The 16790-nt window shown below is 33.9% G+C and overlaps 1 long non-coding RNA gene across 2 annotated transcripts in view; it reads left to right on the top strand.

Annotated features, from left to right (window-relative positions):
- LOC108288703 overlaps positions 1-16491 on the top strand; it is a 220562-nt gene extending 204071 nt beyond the window's left edge. For both annotated transcript variants that reach the window (XR_005196750.1, XR_001818803.2), the window contains exon 4: positions 16404-16491. This is a non-coding gene — a long non-coding RNA (uncharacterized LOC108288703). The remainder of the gene's footprint in view (positions 1-16403) is intronic.
- Positions 16492-16790: the final 299 nt, after the last annotated feature.

Raw genomic sequence — 16790 nt, 5'->3', positions numbered from 1 at the left:
AAAAAAAAAAAAAAAAAGAAAGAAAAAAAAAGAAAAAATTAGCAGGTAATTTTTAATAGCCATATGCTCTGGTATAATTCTTAAATTACAGAGATGGCTTCCCATTTTGCATTGAGAGCAACTGGAAAAATAGTTAATGGCTCTGACGTCAAGAAAATCTGAGTTTTATATGACTGTTCCTTAATTGAGGGCAAAGGACACAAGGTCTAAATCTCTGCCCAGGAGTGAAGCTCAAAAATACCTTTGTTTATCAGGCTGTGCTTCAACCTACCAGACTCACTGAAATGGAGGGAGGACCAAGGGTATTTACAGCACTTGGAAAGGCCTTATTCACCCCCGACTTCACACTCAGCTAAACTTAGAAATGCAATTGGTTTATTTTGTATAAATAAGCAAGAATGCTGGAAGAAACTAAATATCTTCATAAAACAAAACATTATGATACCAGAAACCCTTAGGAATAGCACTAATGCTTTTAAATGAAGGTTTTATTTGTCTCAGAGCTGCAAAAAGAAGTCACTAATGAGATGTCATTTAAATTCTAACACCTGTTTAATGGCAGTTTTTCTCTATCCCCAAAGAGTAACTGTTTATGAATGTTTGCAGTTTTCCAAGTGTATCTACAAGAATTGTTTTTTCATAAACAATGTGATGCCTTTTTCCTCATAGGCTTCGTTCACTGTTACAACATATGATGAAAATTGTTGGTTGTGGCATTTTTGTTTTACATGGGTTTCAAAGATAGTGTTCATTTCAAACACTGAAACTTAAAATTTTATAATTCACATAGTACATATTTATGAGAAACTTTATGTTTTACAGATGTTTGAGTATGTATTGGTGTAAGAAAAATTAAATTTCTACTTATATTGTTTGCTAAATTTAAGTAAGATTGAAAAGATATTGGTGAAAATGTGTTTGCTCTTATATTCCCAGTTATGAAAAGAAAGTATATTCATAAATGAACATACATGCACACAGATATCTAAGATTTGCAGAAAAGAAATGCTTGTTGACTTTTTTCTCAGACAAGTAAATAACTGAAAAAGCAACAAATGAGATTGTAACATTCCTTTTGTGATTTTGTTTTTCTTATATAAACAATTTCTTATTTGTAAAAAGAACCCACAACAACTCTGTTACCACTTTTCTCAAAAATGACTGTGGTGATTAACAGACACTATAAGGATGAATATATGAGAAATTACTTAGCATTGGAAATATTTTCTTTAGGATGTGTCCCATTTGTATTTGCAGGATTTTATACAGCTTGCTTTCATGGTTAACATACTTTAATAAAAATAATTATACTTCAGTGAAATAAATAACCTATAAATGTATTTAAATGAATTACCTCTGTCTTGAGAAATTCATGTGTAATTAATTTCTTTGAGACATCAGAGACCTTAGGCCATGAATTTTACCAAAATGATTATTTGCAATCTCAAAAATGCTGGCTTCTAGGAAAGCTGCAGGTAACTTTTAAGAATGTACATCTTTGACCTAATAAGAGTCACAGTTTTGTTCTGTTGGCATTCTGAATGTGTGACAAAGCAATCTTGTTTGTGTTAGGAAAGCAGGAATTTGTCCTGAAGAAAGGTGAGACTGGGCCTGTGTATGAAATATTCTATAGAACTCTTTAGGATTTAAGCTGAGCACACCAGGCTTACTGCAAAAGAGAATGGCTAAGCCATAAAATGCTCAAAGTGTGGACTTGAACAGTTCTATAAAACCTAAATGTTCTGCACATTAAAGGAAAAAAGAAGAAAATTGTTGCAGATGTGATTGGATTTCCCATTATGCTAAAAACTATTCTAAATTTCTTCCTCATGATCATTATTCCTTAGATATCTTAGTACCAAATTATTTCCTCTCCTCCCCTCTCAAGATTCCCCCCTTCATGAGATTCTTGCCAATTTAAGGTGCTCTTTTGAATGAACATAAGGACTGGATGTTTTTCAGTTTTAAAAAATGCTTTTCTTATTTTTCTGTCTCTGTCTCCCTCCTCCTCCCCTCAAATATGTAAAACTATGTATACATAAATACACATACATACACACACATATAAAACATTGAAGCATATCAATTTGCTCCTGGTTTATACAATTTTTATTTATGGGTGGAATCTCAGTGCTTAATTGGTGTGTTCTAATTACCCATTGGATTTATTCACAATTGGTTGACATACACCTTGCACTGAGACGAGAGAAATAAGCATATTCTTTTTTCTGTGCAGTTCTTGTCTTAACTTATGAAAGCCAAACATCCATTCTGTATGGGGAGATGAATCAGCAATCTATATATCTATTCATCATACATATTTCACAAGGAGGATATTGTGGTGACTGCAAAGTTCTTACAAAAATAATATGGAAATCCGGAACTTGATGTGGAGTGTCAGAGAGCCTCTTACTATTATTTACCTTATCAGCTTTTGCTTTCTGAAATCAATGGAAGGGCATCAAGTTCAGCTAATCCATATTTCTGAGTATGAAATTGAATTTATAGTCTGTAGTATGTTGACTACCGCTCACATTTAAGGCATAATTGATTTTTATTGAAAAGCCAGCAGGCACATCAAAAATTTCCACAAACCACAAGGATGTTAAATTTTACCTTGTTTAGATAATAGCTTGGCTTTATTTATCCTTTAAAATGAAGCTTTTATATTTATATCAGCAAATGCTATGGAAGTGTGACTGATACCTTACGAAACCATCAATCCATGGTTCTGTAAAACTGTACTGCACAGAAATAAGCAACTTTATATTTCTAAGGTAAATGTCTATGGTTGGTTTGTTTTAAGGATAAATGGATAAACAGAATAATAAATCTAGCACAATATCATGTCATGTGCAAACTTATTTTTCCATTGAAACAACAGCTTGCACCATTATTTCCTTTCTCTCCCATATTCTTTTTGCATCTCCTTTTTTCCTCTACTTTACAAATTACATTTTGTGTGCATGTCTGGATAAATGGTTTATGTGTATAAAATGTAATTCCTAAGAAAAAGTCTATTTTTTCTATTTTAAAGTTAAGTAGTCAAACATAGCATATGTGATACTCCATTAAGTAAGTTTCACTCAAATGTCCCTAATACATGTACTAAGTTCATTTATTTTTCACTAAAAGTTATGATGAGAAGACTCTGTTGAGTGTTGCTGCCACAAATGTGTAAATCCAATGTCAATTGCATGGTGGATTTTTTTTTTAAATGAAACTTTGCCTCACTTTAGCAAAAGCAAAACTATATAAAAACAAAAAGGTACAGTACCATTATTTGTTATAATTCTCCTTCTTTGTAATCTTTTCACAGTGATTCTAATGGGGTGGGAAGAGTATCACACCCTAAAGAAAGCCTTGGAAATTTACGGGGATGTATTAGGCTTTTTAAAAAAATTGCAAGGGGTAGAGCCAGAGCCACCACTGACTCCTAGGTGGAGTCAAGGGATGCTAGACATTTGCAGCTTGGGGGAGACTCTCACTGAAAATCTCTCCTATGCTTGCAGAACTTTCGAGGGTCCTATCAGACATTCACGTGGTTGAAAAACTTATTTAAGAGAGAGAGAAAAAAGGAAAAACTTATTTAATGTTATCCACACTTAGATTTTATTTTCATTTACATGTAATTAGAAGATGTTTTACATTGTTTAATGTATAATGAACTGTTCAGAAATCAAACTCTCATATAAATTAAGTGTAAATTGTTATTTCAAAGTTTACCAATTGTTGTTCATTGATGGCAACTCTCTTTATGGTGTTTGCTGCATCAATACAACAATCTTACTTTAGTTTGCGTTAGTGTCTGATGCATTTGCAAATTTACCATGATTCTCCACACAGTATCAGCACTTGACTTCGTGTCTTCATTGTGTAGCAGTGCTAGAATATTTACATTTCAAAATAAGTGCTGTTTTGTTAATACTAGAAAGTAGTTTCTCTTTATTTCTTTTATTTTATAGTTGGGGCATTGCATTGACTTTTTCAATTATGTTCTTAGAGTGGTTATAATATTTATGAATTTCATTTCATTATAGTAAATGGATTACAAAATATTTGTTATAAAAAGGAGGCACTGGATCGGATGAAGTTGAGAACAATTGCCTCATGGCATCGACACATGAATGCATTAGTTGAAAATTTTTAATGATAAATCCAGAGATTATTTTAATAGAACAGTTATTTCCAGTGAGGAAAATAGTATCTCAGGGATTTTTAAATATGCGGTGATAAGCCCTTAGTACCTGCCTTCTTATGTGTGTGGATGAAGAGTGTTCAAAACAATTTGTCATATGCACAGAAATACAAAAGATGAAACCTAAAGAGATTATACATTAGTCTCTTAAGAGTAAAACTGACGGAGAGAAGCAGTATACCTTTCACAGAGGCAGATATTTTCAAAGCAATGTGTGACAGGTACAGGGACAAATCCCGTTAATAAGTAAGAGGATTTGTGCTTGGCTCTGTCACATGCCACTTTGAAAACCTACCCTCAAACTGTCTATAAATTTTCATGCCCATCTTTTTCTCCTGCTTTTTCCAGAGCATCTGATTTTTTTTGTTCACCAGTTTTTGTTTTTTTTAATCTCCTGCTTCATCTCATGGCATCCTTTAATAATTTTTAAGAGTTTGGTGTATGTACTGTGATTTTGTGACTATGTTATTGATAACAAAATATTTGCTGCATCCATTCATTGTCACTGGCCATCAACTGCTTCATTATAGGAGATCTGTATACCTTTTATAGCTTCCAAATATGTTAAAAAATCATAGAAATTGAGGAGAAATGTAACATTTATTATGTTGGTTAGTTTTTCCTTTTAATATGTAGTTAGGTTTTTGAAGGAAAAAGAATATACACTATCTGGAAAGAAAAATAGCTTTTTCTTTTTAGTTGTGAATTTTTGAAAACTAAATTATTAGCCTCGAGGTTTTTAAGTTTTATAAGGTGGACTCAAAACAAATTTCAATCCGAAAGATAGATGGGCCACTTCTGTTTCTTATTTTGGTGGCTCATCACATGTGAGTTTGCTGTTACTAGAAGAGGGACACAAGTATTTGGTAGAACATCTTTTGGTCTCTAAGTTGGTACTGGTTTAATGCAGCACTCTTTTCCACCCCATCAAAGATGATTTGCCCCTGGAAGTATATATTTGTTAACTTGCTGTCAAAATAAAAGAATTTTATGAAAACATTTTTTTAATAAATTTTTAACTCTAAATACAAATCTGGAAATTTTGCTAGTAGGAATTATATTCTTACTTTAAATTTCACTATTATTTCAAAAGGATGTATTATGGGGGAAAAATCGATGAAAGGTGTTCTAATACGGTTCCAAATAAAAATCATTGCTCTATGGAATTTCTGGTTTTCTTTCTCAAGAATATTAATGGTGCCTAAAACCTATTGAATAGGAAGTGTTTTCTAGAGGACTAGAAATATATATCTGACTTAATTTTCTTTGTGTGTCTTTAAGTACAGACCTATGCTGTCCTTCCACAGCATCCAACAGCTGGATAAAAAGTAAAAAACAAAACAGATCTACCAGATGGTTTATCTACATTAAATCTAACATCTGTATATTTTTTAAACATTTAGATGATTAGCTGAGCTTTTTACGTTACATCTGCATACTTTTTGGAATTTCTTTGCTCATAAATGAGTGTGTGTGTGTGTGTGTGTGTGTGTGTGTGTGTGTGGTGTGTTAGAGAAAAGAGAAAAGATACTGTTGACTCAGATAAAACTAACCAGAAAACAGAGCAATGCCTTCGAATTTCTGTATATTTCTCTGAATGTCCATATCTAAACTCAAGGACCAGATAGCTCAAGTTCAAATTATAGAAATTTTTTGAAAGTTAGAGACAAACTGTGAGAGACAGTATAATTTCTTATGGTATTCAACTCAGTAATATCAGTGGATACTTAGACTTGACTCCCTGGAAGGCAGTCAGAGGCCACCTGGCTAGAAGCAATTTACACTTTAGTCACTTTACCTGTGTTGGCAAGGAAAAATGTCAAAATCATATGTTTTTGAAATTCAAGTGTGTTTTCTTTTTCTTAGAGATGAGTTTAAACAGATGTATGTAGAGCTGAGCCCTCAACATAAAATGTCACTTATCTCTTTGGAACCAAAGTCTGAGAATGCCAAAGAAGCAAGTACATACTGTAGTGATTGTTCATTTAATGAGTAACAAAAATTTACATTTGTAAGGGCTTTTGAAATTTTAAAGCTCTTTCATAGTCATGGTCTCATTATTACCACTTGATACTAAAAACCTTTCTGGAACCCATATCTCATTCTCCTTTTTAGTTTTAGTTTTGGGTTTTAGATTTTTTTCTTTTTATTTTGTTGGAGACAGTCTTGCTCTGTCACCCAGGCTGGAGTGACATGGTGTGACCATGGCTCACTGCAGCCTTAAACTTGAGCTCAATCAATCCTTCCACCTCAACCTCTTAAGAGGTTGGTTCTACGGGGGTGTACCACCACAGCTGACTCGTGTGTGTGTGTGTGTGTGTGTGTGTTGTTTTTTGTTTTTGTGGAGACAGGCTTTTTCCCTGTTGCTGGTCTTGTTCTCAAACTCCTGGGCTCAAGCGATCCACCCACCTCAGCCTCCCAAAGTGCTGGGATCACAGGTGTGAGCCAACACATCCAACCCTCATTATTTATTTGATACTATTTCATTATTCCATGAGCAGAGAAGAAAATGAAAAAGAAGAGGACATTTGTAGAGCATATCCAGTGTTATATGTGTTATATTAGGGGATTTCATATTTATCACTTTATTTAATTCTTACCACTACTTCTGGAATAGAAAATATGGAAACCAAATTTGCTTTACTTTTGACAAATTGGGTTTGAATTCTTCCTCTGACACATAGAGGCTAACTGTGTATCTTTAGTCAAGTGATTTGAATAATTTCTGAGCTCCAGTTTCCTTACATATACAATGGAAATATCAACCTCATATGGTTATTATAAAAATTATATGAGATTATATATGCTTAGTATAAGTTAATTTAGCAATACAAAGCACACAGTTGGCGCTCAACACTCAACAAATGTTTGACGTTTTACAGATGAAGAAATAGAGGCTTGAAGAGTTAATGGAGGTCATAGAAGTAGGTTGTCCCCAAAGGAGCGATGAAAGCCATTCTTATCTTCAAGCTTCATACAACACTTTCTTCATCATTTTAATATTGCTTACTTTTAGAAACCATAATTAACACAATTCTTTTAATTTTATAAGAACAACTTGAAAATTACACTTTGTAAGTTATATACTAATTTCCCATATCATCATTTCTCTTCCTTAAAACTTTGAATTGGTGAGAGTACAGCAATGGTAACATTGGTGGTATCTTATAATTTCAGTGAAAATCTGAAAGTACAGGATTAGACCAAACCATATATTTCCATTGCTTTTGCTATGTTTCACAAGCAATAACACCAATTTTGGAAGGTGGAAAGGTCTGGTCCTCACTCTGTTGCTAAATGTTTGTATAACTGTGGACTATATGATTTAAGTGTACCAATATTTACTGTGAACCTACTTTGTCCAGCAGGATCCTGGGATAAACCTAACAGACCCTATCCTTAGGGAGTTTCCTGTCTCATCGAGAATATCAGGCAAGTCATTAAATACACAATATAGTCTGGTAAGCTAATGTATAGGTAAGTTGCACTTTAGGAAAATGAAAAAATGTAAAATTCCAACTAGGGGAGTCCTAGAAGTCCTTATGGAGAAAGTACCACTGAGAAGCTTTCAAAGCTGGGGCAGGATTTGGTAAAAAGAAGTGAGCAAAGTCCTAGAGGCAGGCAAGCAGTAAATGTCTTTGGAAAACAGTTACACTTTGTTCAGCACATTGGGCATATTTTGAATACATAGTGATAGATGACTCTGCAATTATTTGTTCAATTCATTCAAATTATAAAAGGATATGCTAAGCAGTGTGAATTTTAGGCTATTACAAATAGGTAATTTTGAGGTATTTGACCTGACTTAAAAAGATGGGTGCTGAGCAATGTAAAATTACTTCATCAGGGAATGGGGGAAGATGGATTGGCACAGAGAAATTTAGACTAAAGGAAGCTGATAAAGAAACTAGAATAGATGTTGTTTCACAAACTTGAGTGACATCTATGTCTGTGTCACTTACCAATAATATCAAGAGGCTGAACTTGACTTATTTTATACATCTGTCCCAGCTTTTATTTTCTGAGACAATATTTCTTAAACTGTGTTCTGTTGAATGCTAGTTTTGCTAGTTAACATGGTGTTCTATGTCAATTAAGTGATGGAACAAATTGGGGAAATATTGAGTAAAATAGTAGTAGAGATTGTTTTCAACAAGACTTCACAGAGACATTCTCTGTGTTCATTAATGTTCATTATGTGTTTCCAAAGGGGGAAGCATGTGTATATTACTTTCCAAGACTATGTGGCCATGAAACCCTTCTAGCTTACATCTTCTGGTATCAGAGTTTTATGAAATGTATTTTATAAATGCATATCTAGTTATGCATATGGGATTCTCTGTTGAAATTTTGATAGGTCTTGGCTCTCTGTTTTAAATGATCCATGCAATGTAACTTTTAAAAGGTAGTAAATGTAAGAATTTCAGTAAAATATTTTCTCCTGATACTTAAGGAGCCACCCAGAGGACACAAATTTGTAAGCCATGCATTCAGATCATCCCACAGGCTGCTGATATTTGAAGGCTGAGTAGTTGTTTCCTCAAATTATCCAAGACGATATTTCGTGCTTCTTGTGGTGGGCTATAGCAGTGCCTTAACTCTATCTGGAAGAACTCTCTATGACTTATCAAGTACTTTTTAGAGGGGGAAACTCATAGGGTAGTGGGAAAGTGGGGAGTGATGATTGACTAGATGGTAGACTAGCAGCATTTAACCCCTGGCTATCAGTGAGGTGGTAGATGTCATGACCAGAATGCCCACACATCTATCAAAGAAAGCTTAAAATCATTGCCTCAGATTAGAAAAGTTTTAAGGAGAGTCTTAAGTAAGATATGACACTTGTCAGAAGAATATAAGAAAATTGTTCCAGATGGTTGAGATTGTGAGAGGGAAGTGAGGAGGTCAGAGGAAACAATGACTGGAGAGAATAAGAGAGAAAAGGAATGGTGAAAATCTTTAGGGACTTGGACAGGTAACTTAAATTTGATGTGAATGATAATAATCCCAGAAGACAAAATCAGTAAAAAAGAAATTCTAAGTTCTTTGGCATGCAAAATCAGTCATTTAGAGACCACTCTGAATTGACTAGAGAGTGCTGGCAGGGTAGGAGAAGTTTATAATAAAATGGTATAACTTTTAAAATGAGAGGAGATCCAAGTGAGATTATGCTGTAGTTGGTCGCTTTTTTCTGCTTTGCCACAGCCTGTTTATACCTTGCTGCTGAATGCACTAAAAGTTCCCTTTACTGTCTACCAGCAAGATGATGATAGTGCAGTCAACACTGCCTGCTCTAGTGTTAGCAATTTTAGCCATCTCAGAGAAATACTTAAATAAGGCATATGCTTTTTCATTAACTACTCTCTCAACTTCGATGCATGACAAGCTTTTGGTTTATTGTTTTGTAAAAAAAAAAAATTTATAAGAAAATTTCAGTATCTTATAAACTGAAAGTATTTAATGCTATCTAAACCTGATCTTCCTCAAAGCTGCTAGAACAAAAAATTGTGTGTTTCTGTCCACACAGGACATTTGAAAGTGAAAAAACTGAAGGGTATATGATTCAGTAGTAGCATCAACAGGCTATCTAAACACTTCGATACAAAGTTCCATGGGTGTATCTTGGATCCACTGAATGCTGGCTGTCAGATGTAGCCAAATTATTTATCCTTGTTCTTACTTGGTTTATTCATCTTTAAAAGTAATATTTGCATTATAGAGTTGTTAGGATTGAAAAATACAGTATGTGTAAAGACCTCAGTGTACTTCTAGGACCATAGTCAGGTTCAAATTATGCTGCTTTAGTCCTTGGATTTTTTCATTTATTTATTTGGCCAAAAAGTTTTATTAATAACCTTCAATTGCTGAAGATACAGTAGTATACAAAATAGAAAAATCCCGCATCTTTATGAAAGTTACATTTCAGTTAGGGAAGATAGAAGAAAATGAACAAGGAACATATTATTTATCAGTTATTGATAAATGCTATGGCATTAGGAGTCAAATTATTGCTTCTTAATCACTTATAGTTTTCACGAATAGCCTAAAGCAGTGATGGGTTTATCTACATAGGGATGGATGTATTTCTCTATTGGATGGATATGAAAGCAGTATAGCAATATGATCACATGATCGAAGGTTTATGGTCCAAACCAGGGCTCTTGAGAGGAAAAGCAGAGTTGCAGGAATTATACAGGGACAATAGGTGCAAATCAGGGCTGTGTCAGGCACACTAGGGAGATATAATTGTGCCAATAACGAGGGGCTCAAGCTAGAAGCATTTCAGGCAAGGCAGTAGTGATATCAGTGCCATATGGCATAGGCAGCATTAGGCAAAAATGATGTAGTTCAAGTAGCAAACATCTGGGCCAGTTAAATGGATGGTGGCCAGAGGACAAATAGGTTTCATGAATAAAGCAGCTCAGAGTCAGCTGATACGTTCCTTGTCCTGATGGAGTGAGGATGCCAAATGTGACCACTTCTATCTTGGGCTTCCCAGCTGCAAGGCAGCAGGCCACAGCCTTATATGGGTTATCCTGGGCTCAACAGCCTGGATCCCATAGGGCAGGTTAGGTTATTGTCCTTGGTGGAGAAGGAGGTATATGTATTCCTCTAGGAGCCACAGTAAACCCATGCTGGATAGTGAGAAGGATAATCTCTGGCTTATTTGGATTTGGTGAATGACAGGAAGTAGTTCAGATAGCTATAAGGCTGTGTGAGGCTCACCTTGGAGCTCCTAGATTGTTCTAATTGAGGTCATATTTTTTCAAAGGGCTTATTTTCTTTTCTTGTGCTTCCAACATCATTGAACTCCCCTGCCTAGGATTAGAAAAAGTTCACTGATAACTGAGTCCTCAAAGCAGGGATAAAGAAGAAAACCTGTATGTGAGTCTCACAGAAAAAAAAAAGGGGGGTTCAAATTTCCACATAAATGTAAATTAAGTAATGACTGACAGTTTGGCCCTTTTCTCTCTACCTAAGGTACCTGTTGTCAGTTATTGCTAAAAAAAAATGCTATCTTCCACGAGTGTAATATTTTAAGGTATCAAAATTATTTAAATTTTAAAATCCTCTTAATGATGACAGTGGCCTTATCAAATACGTTACTCAAGTGCCATCATTGTCCTTTTGTTGTTGCTGTTTTGTTTTGTTACTGGTATTGCTATTTTATAGGCATTGACATAGCACATGACTTACATTAAAAAGTTAAGGAGACAATCTGGACTAAAATTCTGAGTGGCTCTGATCCCTACAGCATTCTTTCAGCACTGAATAAACACATAATACTCTTGTATTTAAATTCACTTTAAAAGACCATGCTTGTTTAATGCTAATCAAAATACTTTTTAAGTTCTGGCATATATTTTTAAAAATCTACTGTTATAATGTTATATTTTAAAACATATTTTTTCTTTAAAAAAGAATTAATTCATTACTTCTTTCTTCATGTCTCTGTCTAACCATCCACCCAACACACATAGATTGAATGCCTTTTGAGGTGTAGCACAGACTTATCTGCCACTCTAAAGACAAAAGAAGTATAAGAAATGGGCCCTGGATTTTCATCGAAATGACTATAGTTCAAATAATTTTCATATAGAAGATACTCTGACAATTATGCATTATTTGTTCGTTGGTAATAATAATTACTATAATAGAAATAATGTTCACATTGTTCTAATAATTTACATCTACTATCTTAATTGATGTTTGTAGTTTGAGTTAGAGATTATCCCCACTCGAGATGAGGGTGATTCACTACTTATCTTAATTTGGACCTAGCTCTCCTCATAGGCTACTTCTTAGGAATTTGCTGTTGCTCACAGGTGTACAATAAAATCATTCAAAATACAATGAATAGAGTTATGTACTGAGTTACACTGACTTAGTGTCAATCTCTGGTCCTGTAACTGAACAGCAGCATGGTTTGGACCTACCATTATTGCTACTCAGCTTCTCTGCCTTTAACTGCAAAATAGTGACAGTATTAGTTGCTTTGGTTATTGCAAAGACTAAATCTATTTGTCTTTCTCTTAACTAATTAATTCAACTGATACTTTCTGACCACATACCATATTCCAGGAATTATTCTGGTTATCAAGGAAAACATAGGTGAGCAAGAGAGGTATAGTACTGGTTCTTAGGAAATGTGTGTAGCCAAGTAAGATAAACAAAAATGTAAGCAAATAGAAAAATTGGAAATTATAGCGTGCACTAAACAAGAAATGGAATAATGAGATCAAACATGGAAGGATCATATTGCTAGATTATCAACTCTGTAGGTATAGTGGTTGCATCTGTTCCATTCATTACTGTATTCCCAGTGCTTGCAATATTGTGGGCAATAAATAAATGTTAATTGAATGAATATGTAAATAAAAAAGACTGGTGTCTTTAGGGACAGCTTCTTTAAAGAGGTGAATTGTAAGTTAAGATCTAAAGATGAGAAGACTTGATCATGTCAAGCACAGAAGAAAAGCACTTTGTAGGTTAAGAGAACAGCATGGACAAAAAGCCAGAGGTGGGCAAGGGAGTTCTTCTCTCCTTGTCTTGACACTGGATGGAAGAAAAAAAGAGCCCTTTAGAATATGAAACTTTTAGTAAGATGAGTTTAAAATTCAATGTTAAAATAAATTGGTCCTAGGCCAGAACACCACAGGAAAGGTTGCTCTGCAGAAACATTTCCTCAACTCAGGCCACATAGAATAGGCACAGATAGTGCCCTCCTGAAGATGAGTTTACTTTTTAAAATTACAAAATGTGATATACTATACCCTGAATAAGAACAGATATAACAAGCAGAAGGATGAATCACAACAAATCCAGAAAATAGAACAATTTGATGAATATGATAATAAACATGTTTAAATAATAATATAGAATAAGATAGCAAAGTTATATATAATTATGAAGAAAATATGTTAAGTAGGTTTGAATATCTTTTACATTGTTTTTGTTAATTACTATTAAATAGTATTAATATAACTATACATGCAGCCATCTATCAACAGGAACAGCTCAGCACATAAAACTCTGACTTTATAACAATTAATAGCAATTACCCATTTACACCTATTTGTTGCATAATTTCTTTCACTTAAATTTGAACTTTATATTCCTTTATTTAGTGTGTGTTTGAGTTCTTTACCATGCCACAGAATACACACAATGGTCTATATTTTGTATGCTGTAAAAATACAAAGAAAAAACTAAAAGCAGAGGGCCTGTGATTGATTGTACATTTAAATAAATGCACTATAGATTGAGACAAATGCACCAAATGTGTGTGTTTCAATCACTCTATCGTCACACAATTGAATAAACACACATGTACAATACAATGTTTAATTGAGTGCAGCAAGTACATTTATTTTAGTGATTGCATCATTGCATATTCAAGCGAATGCGTAAGGTTCACTTTGGTGAGCTGAAGTTCTACATACACATATGAGTTTTAAATCTTTCACTGACTTTGATAGTTCATAAATACCCACATATTTCTAAATGATTGAAAGGAAATGTGTTTTATCTCATAAAATTTACTTTTAATGGATATAAATATATTTGAAAATACTTCTGTTTATTAGTCCTTTAGGAGAAAACAAACTTAAAATCTCTAAACATTACTTTATCATAAAATGTCATTCTGTTCTTGGTGAGGATGAAACAGGACATTTCCTTTTTGCCTGGGCAGCTTTTCTATGACTATCTCATCTGGAAATTGCAGTTCCAACTCTTTAGGCACCAAGCATTGGACTCATTTTGCTTTTGGATTGTTTGCACAGCTTCGGTCAAATTCAGTATCACCTCATGCATGCATGCACATCTGAGGGCCAAATCTGGGCTATTAGGTCTAAAGACCCAAATGGAGCTTGCTAGATTCTTTCTTGCCTCCTTCATGCTCTATTTACATAAATGTTCTTTTTCAGAAATGCTGCCATACACAGATTTTCTGTCATTTCCATTAGTGGCATCTTGAATGGAAGAAAAAGAAAACAAAAGCTAAATAGTAGTGTTTGTTTTATTGTGTCAGCTTTCTAATACCTGTTTCATTTTCTAGGTGTGATGGACAGGTAGTAATGGTTGTTCAGTACAAGATACCCAAAAAGAAGTTGTTCAAGTAACAAGGATTATAGTTTGATCCTTTTTCTTTGAATATATGTGCTTAATTTTAATTGTCCTTCTTTAATAGGTAGATTTTTTTTTTGGATTCATGCTGTTTAACTTTTTTCACATTGAGGGATTATTAGCGGAGATATTTCCATCAAATATTTTCAATAATAGAAATCTCCCAATGTTACTCTAGGGTAATGTTTTCCATAGTGAATTCTGCAAATTTAATTTCAAATACTGTTACTCAGGAAAAAAAATTTGCCAAATATGTTTAAAAATATGTATATGCTAATAATATTAATTAATTCTGATTAAGTGCTTGTTGTGTGCTTGGTGCTCTTAATTGCTTTGCCTGCACTAATTGGCTTGAAGTTCTGTTTTTTTTTTTTCCCCATTTTGCAGATGAGGAAACAGTTTAACACATAAAGTAACTTCTTTATGTGTTTCTTACTTATAGATCCACAAAATTAATTAATTAAGAAGTCCTATACAGAATTAACCTGGTTAACTTTTTCAGCCCAAATTTTTACCAAACTTATTTTATGATGGAATACTTTTCAGGTAAAATCTTTTAACATCCCACTTTGGGACACTCTCGATGAGGATAATAAAAATAAATGATACCACCTTTATAGATATTAACAACAAATGCCTGGCCATGCTCAAACAGAAAATATACATTTTTAAAATAAACTTACTAATCAGTTTAGTTCAATGACAGATCATTTTTGTGAAAAATCAGCCAGGTTGGTTGCTTGATTTTGTCTATTTTTAATGCTCATTTGAATGTTTTGCTTATCACAGCAGGTCATTGCTGCATTATTCTAATATACCTGGTTGAAAAGTAAAACAATTAGGTGAACCAACCGGTCATGATGTTTTGTAACTGATTTTTCTCTCCAAATTGACTGACTGGAATAGTTGATTTACCCTCAAAACATTTTCATGATATTTCTATTGAGAGGGCTTTTTAATATTCTTGTAAGTTTGCATTAGAAGGTAATTTGTATTTATTATACATACATAATTTTATTCAAAATAGATATTTCTCAAAGAACAGACCATTTAACCATTGAATAAGGTTCATGGCAAGGTGAGATATCACTGTTTATTTTTAATCATGAGAAAAAAAACTAAGCTCCTTTTATTTTTACTTTCTCTGAAGTAATCTCTTTCTTGTTCACACAACAGAGAATATATATGATAATAAAAACATACATAGCATTTACCCATTTTATATCAATTAGAGAAAAGCAAACAGAGAAGAGCATAGCCTCATAATGGACAACACTTTAAAGATAGAAAAATATGCACATATTTTCCTTTGCTGTGACAGAGAGCATTTCTGAGATCAGACAAGAAATAAAAATAAATAATTTTATAAACTTTGAGAGAGAACTAAATTAGGCTTCAGCTTGATTGTTCTGAGATGTTTTTATTGCCATTTTATCCATTCTCTGCTTAGTTTTTGCTTAAGATGTTGGTGAGATGATGAAAGCTGAAAAGTAAATAGATGCTTCAATAAATGCAAACAAATGAGTGCTTTCCTAGCAAAGAATTAGGGAAAATCAGCCTTTCCTCTGAAGCTAATCCCTGGACAGCTAAAACTGTGAATTTTCCCCCTCAACATGCACACAGATGGGTTGCCACTGAGGATGACAGATGAGTTGTGTTTGGCGGGATTAATGGGCATTATCATGTTAATGGATGCTTAGGTGAGGTCTGAGCAAGTCACAGGCCTGGGCAGAATTACTGGGTTTTACAGAACTGTGTGTGCTCATGCTCCTCTTCTCTTTCTTCTTCTTACTAATAATTAACTTGTAATGTTTAACATTTTTAGCCCTCCTGATGATCCACAGACTACTGCCTTCCTAAGTACTGAGGCATTTGTAGATCCAGCATCATGTGCTCCATCCTTTGACATGCAAAATGCAGGCAGTCCTGCCTGATTTGTCCTTCCATTGCCTTTGTGCATTCAGCTCCCTCATAATCCAGAGTCTACTTTGTTGCAATCGCTTTTGAAATCTGACATATTGATCAGGAATTTAGCCTTAGTAACTACAGCACATATATCAACTGTTGTTGATTGTGTCAGGTCACATTTGATGGCAAGATGATCCTGTACCCAACTAGGAGAGCTTCTGCAGCTCTCATGAGTTGATCCTGTTCCCCTCAACTGAACAGAAAGGTGTGTTGTTGCATCATTGATAAAGCAACAGAATTTCATAGCACCTTGGTTCAGGATCTGTGTGTAAGTTAAAGGTGATGGAGATATCACCAAAGAGATTAAAAACAAAAGCCTCATCAATAGTCTATAATGGCTTGCCTTACAAAATTAAGGCAAAATCAATAAGTATTAATGTCAGACTTCTATATCTTTGTGAAATTGTCTAAAAATGGCTGGGTGTTTTCCTATTTAGTTTAATTCAGCAAACTCCTTTACTATGAATAACTATTAATATTACCAAATTAATTCAAGAAA

This window comes from Cebus imitator, unplaced genomic scaffold (genome assembly GCF_001604975.1).
Source record: "Cebus imitator isolate Cc_AM_T3 unplaced genomic scaffold, Cebus_imitator-1.0 Scaffold382, whole genome shotgun sequence".
Classification (NCBI taxonomy): Eukaryota; Metazoa; Chordata; class Mammalia; order Primates; family Cebidae; genus Cebus; species Cebus imitator.
The sequence above is the reverse complement of the archived record's forward strand: the minus strand, read 5'-3'. Positions and strand labels throughout refer to the sequence as shown.